We start from the raw sequence: 17,590 nt of genomic DNA, 5'->3' as shown, positions 1-17,590 counted from the left end.
TTGGATTGTAGCACGATTTTCTCATATTATAGGTAAATTCTACAAAGACCTGTGATAGCCAAGCCCAAGGAAGTCAAATGTTACCAAGTCACTCACTGTAAATTCACAGTCTGCCTTGGTCTATGCCATTCTGATCATGCCATCTAAAATTTCCGTTGTCAGTAGATTGTTAATTCACCCATTGGAGGTTGTGAAAATTTGATACAGCAAGCCCAGAAGCTTGCAGCCATTGTATTCACCAGTTGATGCTTGATCCAACCAGCCTGTTTAGATTCAGCTACACTCTCCTGTCTGTAGATTTCCATGTTTATTTTTAGCTCGTTTTATCACTTCCTGTCATTTCCTTTTACAGTCCCCTCACCTTCCCAAATGAGGTGCCAGAATTAAACTGGACATCCAGATAAAGGAGACAGCATCATTTCCAGTATGTTTCTTATAATGCATTTAATTTGCCACAGCCAGGATCAGACAAAATCTCTGTAACTACAAGTGACAGAGGTGGCTGTCTTCAGAAGAGGCATCTACACTGAACATCCTCTGCTTTTAAAGAGGGCCCCAGTCACAGGGGGAGAGAATGTGGCATGAGTAATTCACAGTCGCTTTAAATGCATTCCCAACAGGGACGTAGTTGCCCTAGATTACTTAAAACGGAATTAAAGGCAGGGAATAGTGGGGGTTGGTTTAGGGGACCAAGCGACACTAGGAATATAGGTACAGATAAGGCTGCCTTTATTCTTTTCTCTCTGGACTGATTTTGTTAATTTTAGGAGCATCGCGAAATAAAGGTAGAATCAGAACTTGTGCGGCAGTCACCTGCCTTGCTTCCCTTACCACCAGCCTCATCCCTGACACCAATGAGACGGTCATGGAGGGAAATATTCCAAAGAGTATTCATTCTGCTTGTGTCAAAGACAAACCAAGGCTAGATGTCGTTAAAGCAGTAAAAACAGATTTTAGTTGGATACTATTGCAGTAGGGTGAAAAGACCTCAGCATAGAACTGACAGTTCCAAATATGACTCGAGCAAGTGGGGATGGACAGCCACAAAGCAGGGCTGGGGGCCAGTGGGTGGACAGTTACTAAAAGGGAATAGCAGGGGTGACGAGGATTCTTGGTAAAACACTTAACAGGTCCTGCTGAAGGCGGGCCAGGACCCAGACATCACCAGGGAAATGCAAAGAAAGAGGAATTGGAACAGATAAGGAAGGGGGTGCTTATGAAACTGATTTAGTGGGATTCTTGCTAAAACTGGCTGATGTGGGTTCGCCAAGGATGGACACTGAGGTTTGAGAGCATATAAGGCCTAGCGGAGCCTGACAGTGGTGAAGGGGAAAGGGTGTCTTGTCACTGGACACTGTCTCATCTCATTAAATGTGACTCAGAAGTACAGCAACCGTGCTGAGCACTTCATTGCTTCAAAGTGTGGTAAGTTCCAGGCTGTGGAGAGAGGGGCAGGCCCCAGAAGGAGCCCGAGCTCAGGTGTTAGGCCCTTCTGGGATTTAGCAGCCTGCTCGGGCACAGATACTTTGAATTGATGTTGCTGTGCCCATGGGGTCAGCCTGGATGCTTCTTGCCTCGCTGCCCAAATTCCATTTTCACCCGGCAATCCTCAGAGGATTCCAAAGACCTTTTGTTTCTTCGTGCCATTCTCCCTGTAAGCTTCCCATATGGCCTTGGCATGGAACGGGTTTATCTCACCCTGTGGTATTAGCAGCACGGCTGTGGTTGTTCTTGGAGACCTTTGCTTCTGTCCAAATGGCTTTTCTATGCCTCATCTGTTGATAGAATGGAAAATGCTAATGTTTTTCCTTGTACTTCGTTGTATTTATTTATTTAGCAGAGAGTTCACTTTGGAAAGAAAAAGGATAGCATGTCATAGACATTTTGGGTCCTGAAAGAAATGACCAGTTCAAGAAAAGAGAAAGAAGTATATGCCCCCCATCCATCCATCCATAAATCCATTCTCACATACATACCCACACACGTATGTACCCTATGCACATGTATGCACTTCCAGATAAATGGAGCTATACCACGTCAGGTGTTTTGTCAGGAATGTCCAGGAATCAAACAATGAATACAATTTTATTTTACTTTATTTTACTTTATTTATTTATTTTTATTGTTGGGGATTCATTGATGGTACAAAGAACCAGGTTACAATGATTACATTTGTTAGGTAAAGTCCCTCTTAAAATTGTGTCCTGCTCCCCAAAAGGCGTGTCACACACCGTGACCCACTACCTCCCTCTCTCCTTCCCTCTCTCTCCTCTCCCCTTGAATATAATTTTAAATGTAGAAGATGGTGATGATATTTTGGATAAACATGCTCAAAAACAGAGTCTTCTTTCTCCCTCTTCACTCCCAAATGTGCTGCTTCTGTAGTTTTCCCATCCCTGTAAAAAGCGAGCCTTTTCTCTTACTTATTCAGGCCAAAAAATATGGAGCTGTCATTGACTTTTCTTTCTCTAATACCTGTCAACTCATCAGCACACCTTTATTGTAGCTTTAGGGTACCCAGAATTCAACCAGTTCTTACATCCTCCTTGGCTACCCTTGGTGTCAGCTCATCTCCCTTCCCTGTTCAAAATCCTCAGTATCTGTCCTTCTCACACGGTAGTACCCACCTCCCTCCCTGTGACCCAGGAGTTCTACAGTTTGACGCCATCTCCCGATACTCCACTTCCTCATTAGTATTACTATTGACAAGAACTCTCCAAACATTAGCAGTAGAAGATGTAGTTTTCCTACCAGATTTAAGTGAGTTTTGCCGACAATAATCCTCATGTTAGAAGTATCCTTGTGAGATCATATACTTAGGGCATTGTCCTGGGCGGATGCATTTGAGACCTGTTGACAAGTTCTTAGGTAACACCTAGCAGTGGGGGTGTAGTTTTGGGATGGTTGGAATCTTCCTCTGGGTGTCCAATACGTAAGAGGTGATTAAACTGGAAACGGAGCCACTGTCAGGGGGTCAGTGTCTGGCATCTGTGAACTGATGCTAAGACCTTTCTTGCCCTCACCACTGCTTGGGATGGTCCCTTCAACTTGGGTCCCCAGGTGAGGAAAGCTCTTACGGATATGTCCTGTGTCAGGAAGAGGAAAAGTCTCAATAAAAGTCTCAACACTGTGCGTTTGGTGCCGCCTCTCCATACAACAGTGCTTGATGACTTCTTTTGAGTTTATGTGAAAAGCATATTTAAATAAATTGAATCCAGCCTGATGATTTTGATCACACCCACTCTGTCTTCCTGACTTGGAACCTTTTTCTCCTCAAGGACATTCCCAACAAAGAAGTATAGCTTTCAGATTTGTAAACTGCCACCCTATTATCCTATTAGTCAATTACAGCTGCGCAGGAGCAGGGTAAGTGACAGTCTGGCAGATTACAGCAATTTATTTGCCGTTCTTACGGTCTTGTTCAGCGTATCAGGCTGTTTAAATTTAATGATAGGACTTTTACATGTGTTTAGAGCAGTTAAAGTTGTAATCAAAATGTTTAGGAAAACCCCTACTGACCTACCTAAATGTTCCTTCTTCGGTGTGGCTTGTAAAGCTTCACTGTAGTCTTGATTAGCAAAGCTGATTCTAATTAGGACAGGCAACTTATTTTCAAAAGGAAGTCAAGCTTTTTGGTGTTTTTATGCCTAAAGCTCAGGAACATTAGGGCCAGTTGAAATATTTTCAGTTGCCCTTGAGGGCAAATAAGTTGTGTCTGAATAAATGTCTAGTAACTAAATTCCCTGAGAAACTTGGTAGCATCTGCAGGAAGGGAAGAGGCTGCAGGCCAGAGCACGGGGTAGCGGGTACAGATGGCACTGGAGTCGCTTGGAGGAAGCAGAGCTGTGGGTAGAAGAGAAAATAGCTGCCCTTTATTATGTCTAGTTCTCTTGCAAACTTAAGGCAGTAGTTTTTGTAGTACCAGCTGCATTGAAACGAGAAGAAAATCTCTAAAAAGAAAAGAAGTGGAGTGCTTAGATAGAATCTTTAGATCTTAGGAAATGGGATAAGATATTGGAAAACCTGTTACCGTGAACTTTTCTAAACCTTCAGCTCCCTGGTGGACATGAAGAACTGTTGTTATTAACTGAATACTCAAAGACCTGGCAATCCTCGGCTTTTGAGCGCATCCCTCCTCTATCAGGTCATCGTGGACAATTACAGACTTGTTGCATTTACGCTCTAAGGGTGCTGTGTCAAGTGGAAAGTCAACACTGCCCTGCCTTCTGTGGGTTTAATCTCAAGAGCTTAATACCCATCACCTCAAGCCATGTAAGACCAGAGTTTTTTGACTTTGACACTGTTGACAGCAAAATTATTTGTTGGAGAGGCTGTTCTGTGTATTACAGATTGGTCAGCAGTATCCCTGGGCTCCACCCACGAGATGCCAGGAGCACCCAGGCATCCTCAATTGTGACTAAAATGTCTCTAGACCCTGCCATAGGTCCTCTGGGAGGCACAATCGCCCCAGTTGAGGGCCTCTGCTATTGAATGTTTCAAATTTTACATAATCACTAGCAAGCAACTTTTTGAAAAATAAAGACTTATGGTGTATATTTAACAAATATTTAGTGAGTCTCCCTAATATATATCAGCATGGACGATAAGTAAGATGCTATTCTTATTGTTTTGTGCCACATATACCATATGTGTGGTACATGTAGGCATAAAAGATATATCCCAAATTTTATGGTAAATTTGGGGGAATTGATTTTTCATGCATTTTTTTTTTTATCCATATTTTTTGAAAGTTATTCCAAGTGCTTTTGAAAGTGCCAGAGGCCAGCTATAGGTTTCTTAGAGCTGGAAGAGTAATTAAATAGCTTGAGTATCATATGCTGGACAGCAGAACAATGCGGAGGTTCAGACTTTCCTATGGTGTTAGGCCTCTAGAAGACCTCATAACTTTGTTCCATTCCTTTCCTTCCATGACATAGCACCATTGGATGCAAAGTAATTTGGGGATACTGTTTTCTGAGAATGGAAGGGGAGGGAGAGCACATCTGATCTGCCAGCAACATCAAAACAGGTGTACGAAGCCCCTTTCTTATATACAACAGTAGCATTAGGGATTAAAAGTGATGACTTTTAGGAACTCACATATCACTGGAGAGAGAAGATACACATTCTTCTATAATCATCCAAGACTTACTGGGCTCCTCTGAGCCAGGCTCTGTCCAAGTCCCCTGGGATGTGAAATCACATGGGAAACAATCCCAGATCTTTAAAGAAAATATGGTCTAGTAGTTATAGATTTTTAAAAATGAGAATGCCGATGCCAGCTATAGAGCAGAGTCCCTGAGCTAAATCTGTTGCACACATTTTGTCTAACTCACAGTGTATATTTTAAAAACTCGAATTAGTTACAGTGTGGGTTAAAGTGATAAATAGCTAGGAGTGACCCAAAATTCAGGGAAACAGTGGCTCAAACAAAATAGAAGTTTATTTCTCACTCACCTGAATTTAGGCAGCTGAGGGCTGGGAAGGAGGCTCTGAGCTTGTCGGGGACCCAGGCTCCTGCTTTTCCCTTCACCATATTAAATGCATAGCATCCACCTTGGGAGTCAGAGTGGCCTCCCCAGCTCTCACTGTCACATCTGCATTCTGTCTGATGGAAAAGGAATTGAGAGGGGCGCCTCCCTTTAAAGACGTTTTCCTGAAAATTACACTTCCTACAACCTCTCACGTGGCTGCAGGAGCTCCTGGTGAACCATCAGGGCTAGGGATGTGTTTGGATTGGCTAGAGGAACATCATCAGGTAAGGATTTTGCCGCAGTGAGAAAGATTTACATCATTAATAGTGAAAAGAACTTGGGCTTGGGCAGGCTGAGTGTCACATACAGGGTGTATTACTTACAAGTTAAGGGAGCTGATAAGTGCTAAATGGCGTGTGTTAGCAGAATTTAAACAACAGGTGACATCAGGGGCTGGATGCAGGCAAGAAGGCAACGGGGAGGAGGTGGGACTCCAACAGTGAGAGATGTAAGCCTCGTTAAGTAGAGAAATAGGGAAGCCCAACAGAGTCCACTGTAAAGAGAAATGTCAGCTCTGGCTTCCTTAGAAGGCCTGATTCAAGGGGTTTTAGCTGAGACCTCATTCACAGATTTCTTTAGGCCATTAACAGGACACTTAACTAACCCACATTGGCCTTCCCAGGATTTTAGATTATGGTGTGGCGCTATGTGGCAGTGGCCTTGGGGATTTTGCAGAATGAGAAATATCATATTACTTTATTCAGTCTATTTCCCAAGCTGTTAAGCAACCAATTTTGAAGGTCTGAAACTCATGCTGTCTCTATCTTAAGGACCATGAATCTGTATGAGTGTAATTGTATTATTTAATCTATTATTATATCATCTATTATTTTTATTATCACCATAATCTTGAGACAGTTCATTGCAGCATAAAATGATAACCTCTGTGAAAATGACTATACATATATCTCTGCTAACTTCATATGTTTGTCTAGATACCACAAGTCTGCAGATTTTTTTTTTTTTTTTTTTAGTGTGTTCTTAAAAATAAGTATTCCGGGCTGAATGTGGTGGCTTACACTTATAATCGGGAACCCAAGCGGGGAGGATCACTGGAGACCAGGAGTTCAAGACCTGCTGGGCTATAGTGAGACCCCCATCTCTACCAAAAAAAAGAGTATTTTAAGAGGTGGCATTATAATTAAATAGAAAAGTCATATTTTGATCAGGTTTTTGTTTTTTTGATAGTAATTCTTTAAATTGTGGCTATTTGATCAAAAAGAAAAATCAGATGAGGGATGAGAAAGAAAGTATTGAATGAAACAAGTAAGAAAGTGATTGGAGATGTTCCTAAAAATATGTTTTTCATGGCACTAACTTCTTGTGATTTTTTTTTTTTTAGAAGATTGAATACAGCATGGTCTTTCTTTTTTTTTTTTTTTTTTTTTTTGGTAGAGACAGAGTCTCACTGTACTGCTCTCGGGTAGAGTGCCGTGGCGTCACACGGCTCACAGCAACCTCTTAACTCTTGGGCTTACGCGATTCTCTTGCCTCAGCCTCCCGAGCAGCTGGGACTACAGGCGCCCGCCACAACGCCCGGCTATTTTTTGGTTGCAGTTTGGCCGGGGCTGGGTTTGAACCCGCCACCCTCGGCATATGGGCCTGGCGCCCTACTCACTGAGCCACAGGCGCCGCCTGCATGGTCTTTCTTAGTAGAGGCAGAAGAAAGAAGTAATTTACAGTCTCATAAATATTGTTCTGAATGAGCTGATAGACCTACCTAAAGAATAATTGGCCAATAGATGTCTTAAGAAATTAAGGTATGGCCTGGAAGATAAACATAACCATATGTGTTACACATTACAAAGGAAAGACAAAGATGTTCATCTTTTATGGAAAGAAAGCTTTCTTGGTTGAACTCTTAAGCAAGGATTATATTGTGAATGGCCTACTTCCTCTGATATTTTTCATTCCTGTTTTATGGATGCGTAGCTGAGGCACAGAGAGATTAAATAATCTGCCCCAAATCACATAGCTAGTATGTCACAATGCCGGGGTTCAAACTGTGGCAATCTAAGGTCAGATTCCGAGAGAATATCTGTGTGTGTTTGGTTTGGTTTTTGGTTTTTAACCTCTATCATATTATTTGAATTTTCCAACTAGAAAGATTGAAGCCCTTGAATAACTTTGCTCATTTCCATACCACTTCACTGCAGGTAGGAAGTACACCTTCTGAAACTGACAGCTGGGGGATGTACAGCATTGCCTTCAGACAGTGAGGCAGTGACAGGGAACTGGGAATTTCTGCCAGGTCTTGTCCAGTGGTAGCGGATGACTGGGTAAATATCTGGTTTCTATCTGTGAAGTGCAGCTTTCCTTTGGAATTTGACATTTTTGTGCTCATTTTCTTGCAGGTAAATCATGGATCACTTGGGTGGTTCTGGCAGTTTGGCTTAGTGACTGTACTAAGTCAGCAACCTAGCTGCTTTGTCGTTTAGAGTAGGAACATCCATGCTTATTTTTGGACATAGGAGGTAGCCATCAAGTATTTGAGGAATCAAATTGACTGACAAACTCACTGTATTGTGAATATTTCTATTAGAGCTCCCCTTGGGGCAAAAAGAAACTCACAATGGAACCCTAGTGAGTTGTATTCGCCATCAGACTGAGTTCAGTGCGTGTAACACGGCCTCCATGTTGTAGTGCCCTTGAGGGTTTATTCCTCAACTACCACATGACTGTTATTCTGAAGCCAGCTCACAGGGTACAAGTTTACATATAAAGTAGTTGTCATTTCTTTTATCTCTATAATATGTGCCACGTAGTTAACAGATATATCTCTAATTTATGTCTCATAATAACCTTATGAGATGCGCATTATTAGATCCATCATATAAATATTAAAACCAAGATGCAGAGAGTCACACGGTTGAACTTGCACATGCCCACACAACTTTTGACTGGTACTTGAAACCAGGTGTAAACTGATTCCGCTATTCTCTAGTGTCCCCTACCAGCCCTGGATTAAAGATCAAAGGCCCGTTGTCCACTGGGGAAGACCACAGAAATTCGGGCTTTCATGGAGATGGTGGAGTTGGGAAGGTTTCCAGCATACACCTGGATTAGAGTGAAGAATGAGATAAGAAAAAAAGTGAATTATTTTATAGCAAAGCCACTAAAGAGAAGTTCTCAAATTCCTGAGAATGCATGAATGGCTAACACAGGGACAGAATGGGAATGAAGGTTTTGATGGAACCAGGTGGTAGGAGCCCCATTAAGAACTTCAGTGCCACATTTTTAGCCAAGAAATGTAGGGTTTCCCCTCCTTTCAGTTAATAATTCTGTACCTGTAGGAGGTGCTGACAGGTGTCCTCATTGTCCCAGAGCTGACATTCCAGATCTTTTTGTTTTCTGTTACTTTTCACTTCCAGGAGAGGATAAAATCTATTTCAGGCTTCCTTTCTCCTTTCTCAACCTGTACTAATGTCAATATTGCCAGAACAACTTTAGACATTAAGAAACATTGACTTAATACAACAATTTGATTTTGCTATTAAAATTACATGTAAATCTCTAGGCAAGTTCCCATCTTTGAATATTTACTTAAAATATTGACTTTCACATGTATACATGGCACCTCGTAGGAATGCATGGAAGATGAGTGTGGATTTCTTTGGTCGTTAACGCCATCTGTACTGAAATGAGATAGGAGGAGGTCATGACAGCAGCTAACACTGAAGAGGATATTGATGAGGAGGTGGGGACTTGGCACCATTTTTCTGTACTTTGATAGAGTATGTGTGGTACTTGGATTTTCAGAATAAACAACTTTTTGTAGTTGTGTTTTTAAGAGGCATTTCTAATGTAGCACTCACAGGGGGAAAAATCAGCAGACCTGTAATAACTGGAAAAGTACTTTTGTGTTGTGTTTTCGATCCATTTAAGCTAAAGCTGATTAGCACTTTTTGCAAAGTGAATCTAAATCTTTGTGCTAATCAGGGGAAATTGAACCATGTTGTTACTGTAGAGAGCTGGAGAGAAGAATGGATGTAATGGCAAGGTTGTTTTCTCTTTTTTTTTTTTTCTCTTTAATTTCTCACATAGCACATACTTGTTTCCACTACCACCCCTTTCACTCAACAAACCACGCTCCTAAGTGCTTGTTTAATAAAGCATCCCAGCAGGTGAATGTTTAAGTGTTAGTGGGATTCAGGTAGTTTAATTTCAGTGCAACAGACAAAACAGAAGAGAATTTGGGGGTCAGGGGGACATTCCCAACAAGCTGCTAAGGAAATTGTGCAGACTGTTGCATGATCATGATACCCTGGGAATTTGAAGCGAGATGTGTTTGATGTGCATTTGCTGTATGTGTTTACTGTAATTGGTGGCAGTTTATCCTTGGGTGGTATGAAGCTCACTGCCCACCTTGGCACTGGTGATTGCATGAAGAAAAAACCACCTGCTTTCACCACCTCCGAGGGATGCAAACTCCCAGCAGCTGGGAAGGCTGGGGGTAGACTTGGTGCAGATTTCACTTTTAACCCAGCATGGAAACCAAGAGGGCATTTGCTAATCCCTTTTCCCCTTGATTTTTCTCATTTTACCTCAGGGACTTTTGGGACTGTTGAGACCTTTCCTTGCCTTCCTCCTGTCTAGGATGAATCGGCAGATGCTAAGGAATGAGGTGGAGAAAGGAGAGGGAGATATAATAATATTTAGTTCTCTTCTTTTCATGCTTAAACAGATTTGAGGAATTTTCAGAGCAGAATCTTGTTTCAAGTATGTAGTCATTTTTCCTCAGTGAGTAGGGTGCTGGCCCCATATACCGAGGGTGGTGGGTTCAAACCCAGCCCCGGCCAAACTGCAACAAAGTATGTAGTCATTTTTCAATTAAAGTCATTTATTAACCTCTGCTTGCATAAGCAGAATCTCCTGAGTCTCTTTGAAGACACACAGAGAAAAGATTTCCTTCCTGCCTCCAACCCTCTCCAAATTCCCAAATGCCACTCTTAAGCTTGTTGAGAGGGTGAAAAGCTTGAGATGGGAAGGCAGAAACAGATTTGCACCTTCCTGGCATGAAAACTTTGAAGTCTTCTTCCAGAGAAACTACCCTGTCTAATTCAAACGTTTAAATGTGCATTCAATTCTGACTGCCATCTACCTGTTAATGCTGTGAGTTTAGAGTGATGTCTGGCCTAAGCTCCAGCTGATCTGTGGTCTCTGAAAAGAGAGCCACACAGAGCTGCTTTTTAGCTCCCTGCCCACCCCCAAAGATCTCTCCAGGTGCCTCCATTGCAACCGATGCTTTGCTGGGGCTCCTTGCCAAGGGTGGCTCTAGTCTGAGTTTGTGTATTTGCCTGCTGGGAAGGTAATGAGGGATCTTACAAAGCCACAGAAGCTGTATCCATAGATGTGTTCTTAGGAGAGAGCTTGAATGGACTCAAGGGGTAGTCCTACCTTTCAGAATGGCCAAGGACATTTCAGAAATGTGATTTATTTTGATGAGCTTTTACTGTTGCTTTTACTGGCAGCACTATCTGGGGAAGTAAGGATAAGTCTTGTCCAATGAAGAGCACTTCCTAAAATTACTTGAAAGTGGGTTGTAATCTCATGGATTGTATAGCACAGAGGTCCAAAGAACAGTTTTAAGGGGAAGTAAAGTTGACCAAGGGATAATGCTCAACAAATAGAATCTTAAAAGTTGATTTTTTCCCCCCAAATGCTGAGTGCCCAGAACCACTTTAAAATGTTCTAGTACTTAAAAGAAAAATTCAGATCTTGTGCTCTATTTATTGATGATAAGACACACACTTCTGTGGTGGGTTAAATCATTCACTGAAGATTATGATTATGAAGATTAAGATTATGAAGATTATGAAGAGTATGCTTTCTTTCATTCTTCCTCTTCTTCTTCTTTTTTTAATTTTTTTAATTAGACAGGGCCTTTCTCTGTTTCTACACTGTAGTTTACAACCTCAAATTCCTGGGCTCAAGCAATCTACTGTTTTCAGCTGAGCTGTCTCTAGCTGAGACTACATGTATGAACTACCACACCTGGCTAATTTTTCTATTTGGGAGCAAGCCAGCCTGCCTGCCTTCCTTCCTCTTTTTTTTTTTTTTTTTTTTTTGGTAGAAATGGGATCTCTGTCTTGCTCAGGGAAGACTGGAACTTCTGGCCTCAAGCATTCCTTCTGCCTCAGCTTCCCAAAGGGCTAAGATTACAGGCATGAGCCACCACACCCAGCTCTTTCATTCTTTTTTTCATCCTTGATATTACAGGGGCTTAGGCCTTTGTTTCTCTTAGATAACAACATCTCTTTGAACAAAAGTAGAATGCCATATCATATTTTTATACCCAGAACACTTAAAATAGTAATTGACAACACCAACTGATTTAATATCTCTACTTCGGAGAAAATCAGTAGACTATGGCAACTCAAAAGCTTCATAGTAATGATCCGTTTCCTTGTTCTACCCTAGGAATTCTACTGATCCTAGGTGGGAATTGGTAGAATTGTGTTTGGGAGTGAGGAGAAGAAGTGTCCCCAGGGCAATAGCATTAGCAGGCAATAGGAAATTAAAGCAGGATGCCAGGTCCCCTCGCAACCCCAACCAACCAACCTGCCACTTGCCATTTGAAATAAACTGAACAACTACAAACATTTAGCTTAGTTGATTTTGTCTGGTTACAGCTTCCTTAATAGGCTTCAGTTTATTTATTTTTTTCTCTTTTTACCTGAAAAACTGCTAGTTTTGAAGGCTTTGGTCTTGATGCAAGTGTTGAATAGCAGAACATTCCCCTTAGATGTGTCACTGCCTGACTTCTTAGTAGCATGTTATCAGAATAATGTTTGTGGAAGCTACTTTCTGCCAGGATGATCCTGGGGGATCTCCGGAAGGAGGTACGCAGTTGGCTGTGTGCAGCAGCAGCTGTAGTTTGGGAGGAGCAATGGGCGTGGGATTTGTGGTTTCCTTTTTTCCTTTTAGGGTAGCTCATCACTTCAACCACAAAATCACTGCCAATTTTCAGAAGAGGGAAGAAATACTGGCCAACCTACATTTTTTTTTTTTCTTTTTAGGGATAAACAGTGACTTGGGTTTTTAGAGACCGGCCAGCTTTGTTGTGTTTGGAGTTTCCCGATATAGTCTTTGCAGAATGTGGGTTGGTGTCTACATCACTACAAACCAATTGTCTGCCTTATGGTTGGCTTTGGTCCTAGAACCACAGAAGTGCTTCTCTTGACCAGTTGACTCAAGTTGCCTAACTTCCGTATCACCATGAAGAACCAGCACCCCTCATCAGCCCGGGAGGTTGTGAGACAGTAAGATGGTGGTACATACTAGCTAGGCCTTTGTTCAAAACCAGGAGTCACTCACTAATCCATTCATTCAACTATAATAGGCCCTCAAATGAGCCAGGCATTGCTCCCAGAGCTGTGAGATAGCAATGAACTAGATCCCTAGTTTCAAACATTTTTTTGGAAGTGCCAGACAGTAAATATTTTAGATTTTGTAGATTTCACTGTCTCTGTTGCAACCATTCAACGCCGCCATTTTTTACACAATAGCAGCATTGAAAAAAGAATGTTAGTTTTTTTGATTAAAAGTAAGAGAAACAGACAGCATGTGAACCCCTGAAGTAGACCTGGTGGAGTATTCATTCTAGTCAAATGCACTTGTCTTGTACTAGGTAGCCATATTTTATAAGGAAAATATGTTTCTAAGTATTACAACTAATTCAAAACAAGAATAATAATCCAAAACTGTTAAAAGTTTAGATTCATAAAGTAAAAGAGCCTAAGGAAAGGTTAAAATGTCAATAGAGGCAGCAAATTAAAGGACTCATCAAAGGGTCAAAACAAAGCAATATGTATTGTAGAAGTTCTGCGTCACTCCTTGGTTACTAATTATGAGCTATACTTTTCTAAATCTTTAAATGTTCCCAAGGAAGGAAATTCATCTTTAGCTTTTGATGACTTATCCATTCCTTTAATGCTGTGAAGTCAATGGGAAAACCGGTCACCAGCTTCAGAAATCTAATGTTTTTAAGAATGTCCCATCCCATCATATGCAAATTACTGCAAACTCTAAAAAACACTTAAAAAGGGCAGATATTTATACATTTGGTGAATTTAGCAAATTGGTCATACAGCATGCTGTCTTTGTGAATGGGCCAGTCATTGATTTGGTAGCTTGTCACGTTGAGTTTTGGCAAATGAACCTAGAATGGTAAGTGTGTCTAGGTACACGCTGTGACATAAAATGTTCATTGGTACATGCATGGGACCAAACGTGCTCATAGAATGACAGTGGCTGTTTAGGTAATAGAAGTTGTCAAAAATTCCTACATGGTCATGGAATGCCATTCATGGTTGTATATAGAGAATCTTTGCTTCTGGCATTTGAAAGCTAATTCAGTTCTGGGCTAGTTTACAATTTCCCCTTAACATTTTATTTATAAATTAACATACATTTTCAAACATGTAGAAAAGTTGAAATAATTACCAATGAACACCTTATATGGACTATGGATTTTGAATTACAAATGGTAGGCCTTATGTTTCCAAAGTAGCTAAAAGAATACCAACTTGGTTTGTTTTTGTTTTTGTTTTTAAGACCCCCCCCCTTTTTTTTTTCAGGAGTGACCAGAGACTTATTTGAATGATTTCTATTCTCCTTTGGGTTTCTTAAAAATGAACAAACAAACAAAAACATCCACATTAAATTAAATATTCCTTATCTCTAGATTGTACACTCTCTCACTCTCACTTTCAAAGTGTTTTTTTTTTTTTTTTAATTTTTAAAGGGGTACAATCTATGTCTACTACATTTCTTTAGTGTGATAAAATCACCCCATTACCAAGCCTTACAGTACCTAAAATCAACATCAAATCACAGCCATGAACTGATGTGGCTGAATATCAAGTCTGTTCCTCAGCATGTTGCTAAGAAACAAAGGCCTAAGATGCCCCTTGGAATTGCTAAAGTTATCTTTCCCATGTTCTAATTCCATTTAATTGCTAAATGACAGAAATTCAAGAGGGTTGTTACCCCAGCCTTTTGTCTTCTACCTATCAGCGTAGAGTATTGTGGGGACCTCAGAAAGAATGTACTAGCTGCAGAGCAAAATGTAGTCTTCCACACTGTAATTTCTTAAGTTCCTTTTCCTTCATTGTGGAAAGGAATGATTGAGGGAGAAAAGAAATTGTTTGACATATAACTACAGAAGGAAAAATTAGTCTCCTCACGCTTTTCCAGGCTCTGTTTTTGTTTCATTTTATATTCTGTGTGCTCCTGGTCTGGTGAGGAATTTTGATATGAAAGGAAGTTATTTCCCTTTGGAAGATTCGGTCACAATTTAATAGTCATCACAGGTCTGTGAAAACGGAAGGGTTGGAAATATTTTCTAATCTTTTTTGGTAGTTGGCTGCCCTCTGTTAAATGCTACAACCTACCCATCATTGATTGTTTTGTTCATCGTGACTGCTTATGGGATAATAGTATATTCTTGTGCTACTGACCTATATCGTGTTAGTTGCTTCAGCCAATGAAATGTGAACTCAAGTCACCTCACGTAGGAGGAAATGCTTTCAGAGCTGTTGAATGCCTCCAGCATTCTCTCTGTTCCTTCTGCCATGAAAGCAGTAACATCCCAGAGTGAAGGTGCCTGATAGCAGCCTGGGTACATCATTGAATGGACAGAGCGCACAGCCCACAGCCAGCCCTCAATGGATGTGTTCGTGGAAGCCTTTGAGATGCTGGAGTTTTGTTACTGCGGCAGAGCTTAGCCCAAGCCTACTGGCATCCCATCCTTACCCTACTATAGTGCCTGTTCGTAGATTTCAGGTTCTACAATGGAAACCCTGAAAGATTGTGAACCTGGACTTGTGTGACTGTGGGAATAAGGAAGGGCATGGAGTCATTTACATGTAAAACAATGACTGTCTTTGTTTGCATTGATTGATTGTTTTAAAAATTCTCTTTTTCCTGCCTTGATACTTGTCACATTAGCCTTTTGAGAGACTTTAAACTGAATCACAAATGATTCAATTCAGCCATTCTTATGCCAGGACACCTAATTTCTAGAATATGGTTTGTATGTTTAATGATAGAATAAAGGCTCCATGAACTTAAGAATTTGTTTTCAATGATGTATCAAATGTCTGGCACATAGCAGATGCCCACCAAGCACAGTAGAACCCCTGAAAGTTGACTACCTCAGGGACTGTTACAAACTGGTCAACATACTCATAGGGGACTAGGCCTACTGTATTGATATGCACATTTGGTGCATGTCTGTTCTATGAAATTAGGTCAACTGAAGAAGGTGGCTAGTGTAGGAATGTGGCCAACTATAGAGGTTCTCCTGTACTTGGTGAATGAATGTGCTCTGTTCATTTCCAGTGCGTTTCCTGTTTGATCTGGTGTTAGTGACGTAGATAGTCAGAATAATCACATTCTGTAACAATGTTTCTATGCCTGTAAGAGAAAATCTGACTCTGGATAATAGGTTGAATATTTATTTCTCTTAATAAATTAATTGTCATGACAGGTTAAATCACCAGGAGTCAGTTTTTTTATAACCAGCATATCATCAATTACTTGAAATACTGTCTTTGACTCATTTTGGGGGAAAAAAATTAAAACTTACAATTCAACAGAAGAACTTGATAATGTACCAGTACCTTCCCCAAATTTGAGATTCTGGTTGACTTCAGAAAAGGAAACTTGTACCACCATACTGTATTCACAACCTTTCTGGGGGTGAAATTTTTTTAGGGTGCAGGGGGGAGGGGCAGCTGCCATATTTTCAGAGACTCAGCCCATTCACTCATTTCCTCACTTTGTCATAGTTAGGCTGGATTTAAGTAGCATTACTGTAAAATTTCCCACTCAGAAATTTCAACATGAAGTGGTTTTCTGATCTCTTTAAAATAAAACGGTTAAAAATAGACCTTGTGGGAACAGTTTTCTACTTCAAGAACAAAATCCTGCAAAAAATGTTTTAATGCAGATTTGAGACCTAATTATTTTTTCTCACCTCGGCTTGGCTGTGGTTGTGCTGAAGAGGGAACAACAAGTCTCAGTTTTATGGGATCTGGCCAGCAAGTGCTCCTTACTTCCCCTGGAGGGACTGGTATTGAGATGGCAATGGCTTTCACTTCCTCCTCCTCCCTGGGGCTTTTCTTAGGGCAGGGGTTGAACTAGGAAGCCCTGCATCGAGTTCCTCATTAATTCAGTAACTTCCAGCATGGGGCCAGGCAAGGCTTCACTATCGCAGCTGCACTGGGCTCTGGTCATTGCAAACATCAAGATCAGTGCTGGACAAAGGTGAACCTAATACAAGGAGAACAGACGCAGAAGAGACTCTGTCATTAAGATCTAGAGTCTTCAAGATACTTGGTCATTAGGGCTGGTTCAGTGGAGCCTTGTGACATGCCCAGAACCTTGGTTAGCTTTGAGGATCATCCAAGGACTCTTTGAAGAGATAAGTAAGCTCCTGGCAAGCCATAGTTTTCTTGTTTTATTGTTTCTTAGTTTCTTGTTCTTACAGTCTCAGAGCTCAAATGTCTATGAATGTTTACTTATGACATTTCCTTACAATTTTGTCATCATTTATCTTTGTAGTTCTAATACTTTAGAAAAATGTCTCAGACTTAATACATAGTAAATACTGTTAAATAAAGAGTGAATAGCAAACAAATGAATCTTCAGTCACTATTGACTGGTAGTTGTTTAATCTGTGTTGGTCTGCAGTACTTTACTGCCTGTTAGGTACCTCACTAGGAAAAAAGACAGGAAAGTCCAAGTATTAAGATCTTTTTTGCAGTTAGATGTATCCCATGTCCCACATCTTCCATTTTATTATTATTAGTTTTTACCCTGTGTCTTTACAGCATGTGGGTCTCCAACCTGAGGCCAGTCACAGAATGCTGCATGGACCATTTTCTTTCTTTCTTTTCTTTCTTTCCTTTCTTTCTTTCTTTCTTTCTTTCTTTTCTCTCTCTCTCTCTCTCTCTCTCTCTCTCTTTCTCTCTCTCTCTCTTTCCTTTTCTTTTCTTGTTCTTTTTTGCTAATAAGCTTTAGTTAGTATCTGTGTATTTAATGTGTGGCCC

At 40.8% G+C, this 17,590-nt stretch overlaps 1 protein-coding gene across 1 annotated transcript in view; it reads left to right on the top strand.

The window, feature by feature from the left end:
• The window catches only part of EXT1 (exostosin glycosyltransferase 1), a 294,565-nt gene that overhangs the window by 204,082 nt on the left and 72,893 nt on the right, over positions 1-17,590 (top strand). The window lies entirely within an intron of this gene.

This window comes from Nycticebus coucang, chromosome 13, assembly GCF_027406575.1.
Source record: "Nycticebus coucang isolate mNycCou1 chromosome 13, mNycCou1.pri, whole genome shotgun sequence".
Classification (NCBI taxonomy): domain Eukaryota; kingdom Metazoa; phylum Chordata; class Mammalia; order Primates; family Lorisidae; genus Nycticebus; species Nycticebus coucang.
Note: the sequence above shows the minus strand (reverse complement) of the source record. Positions and strands in the feature narration are given on the sequence as shown.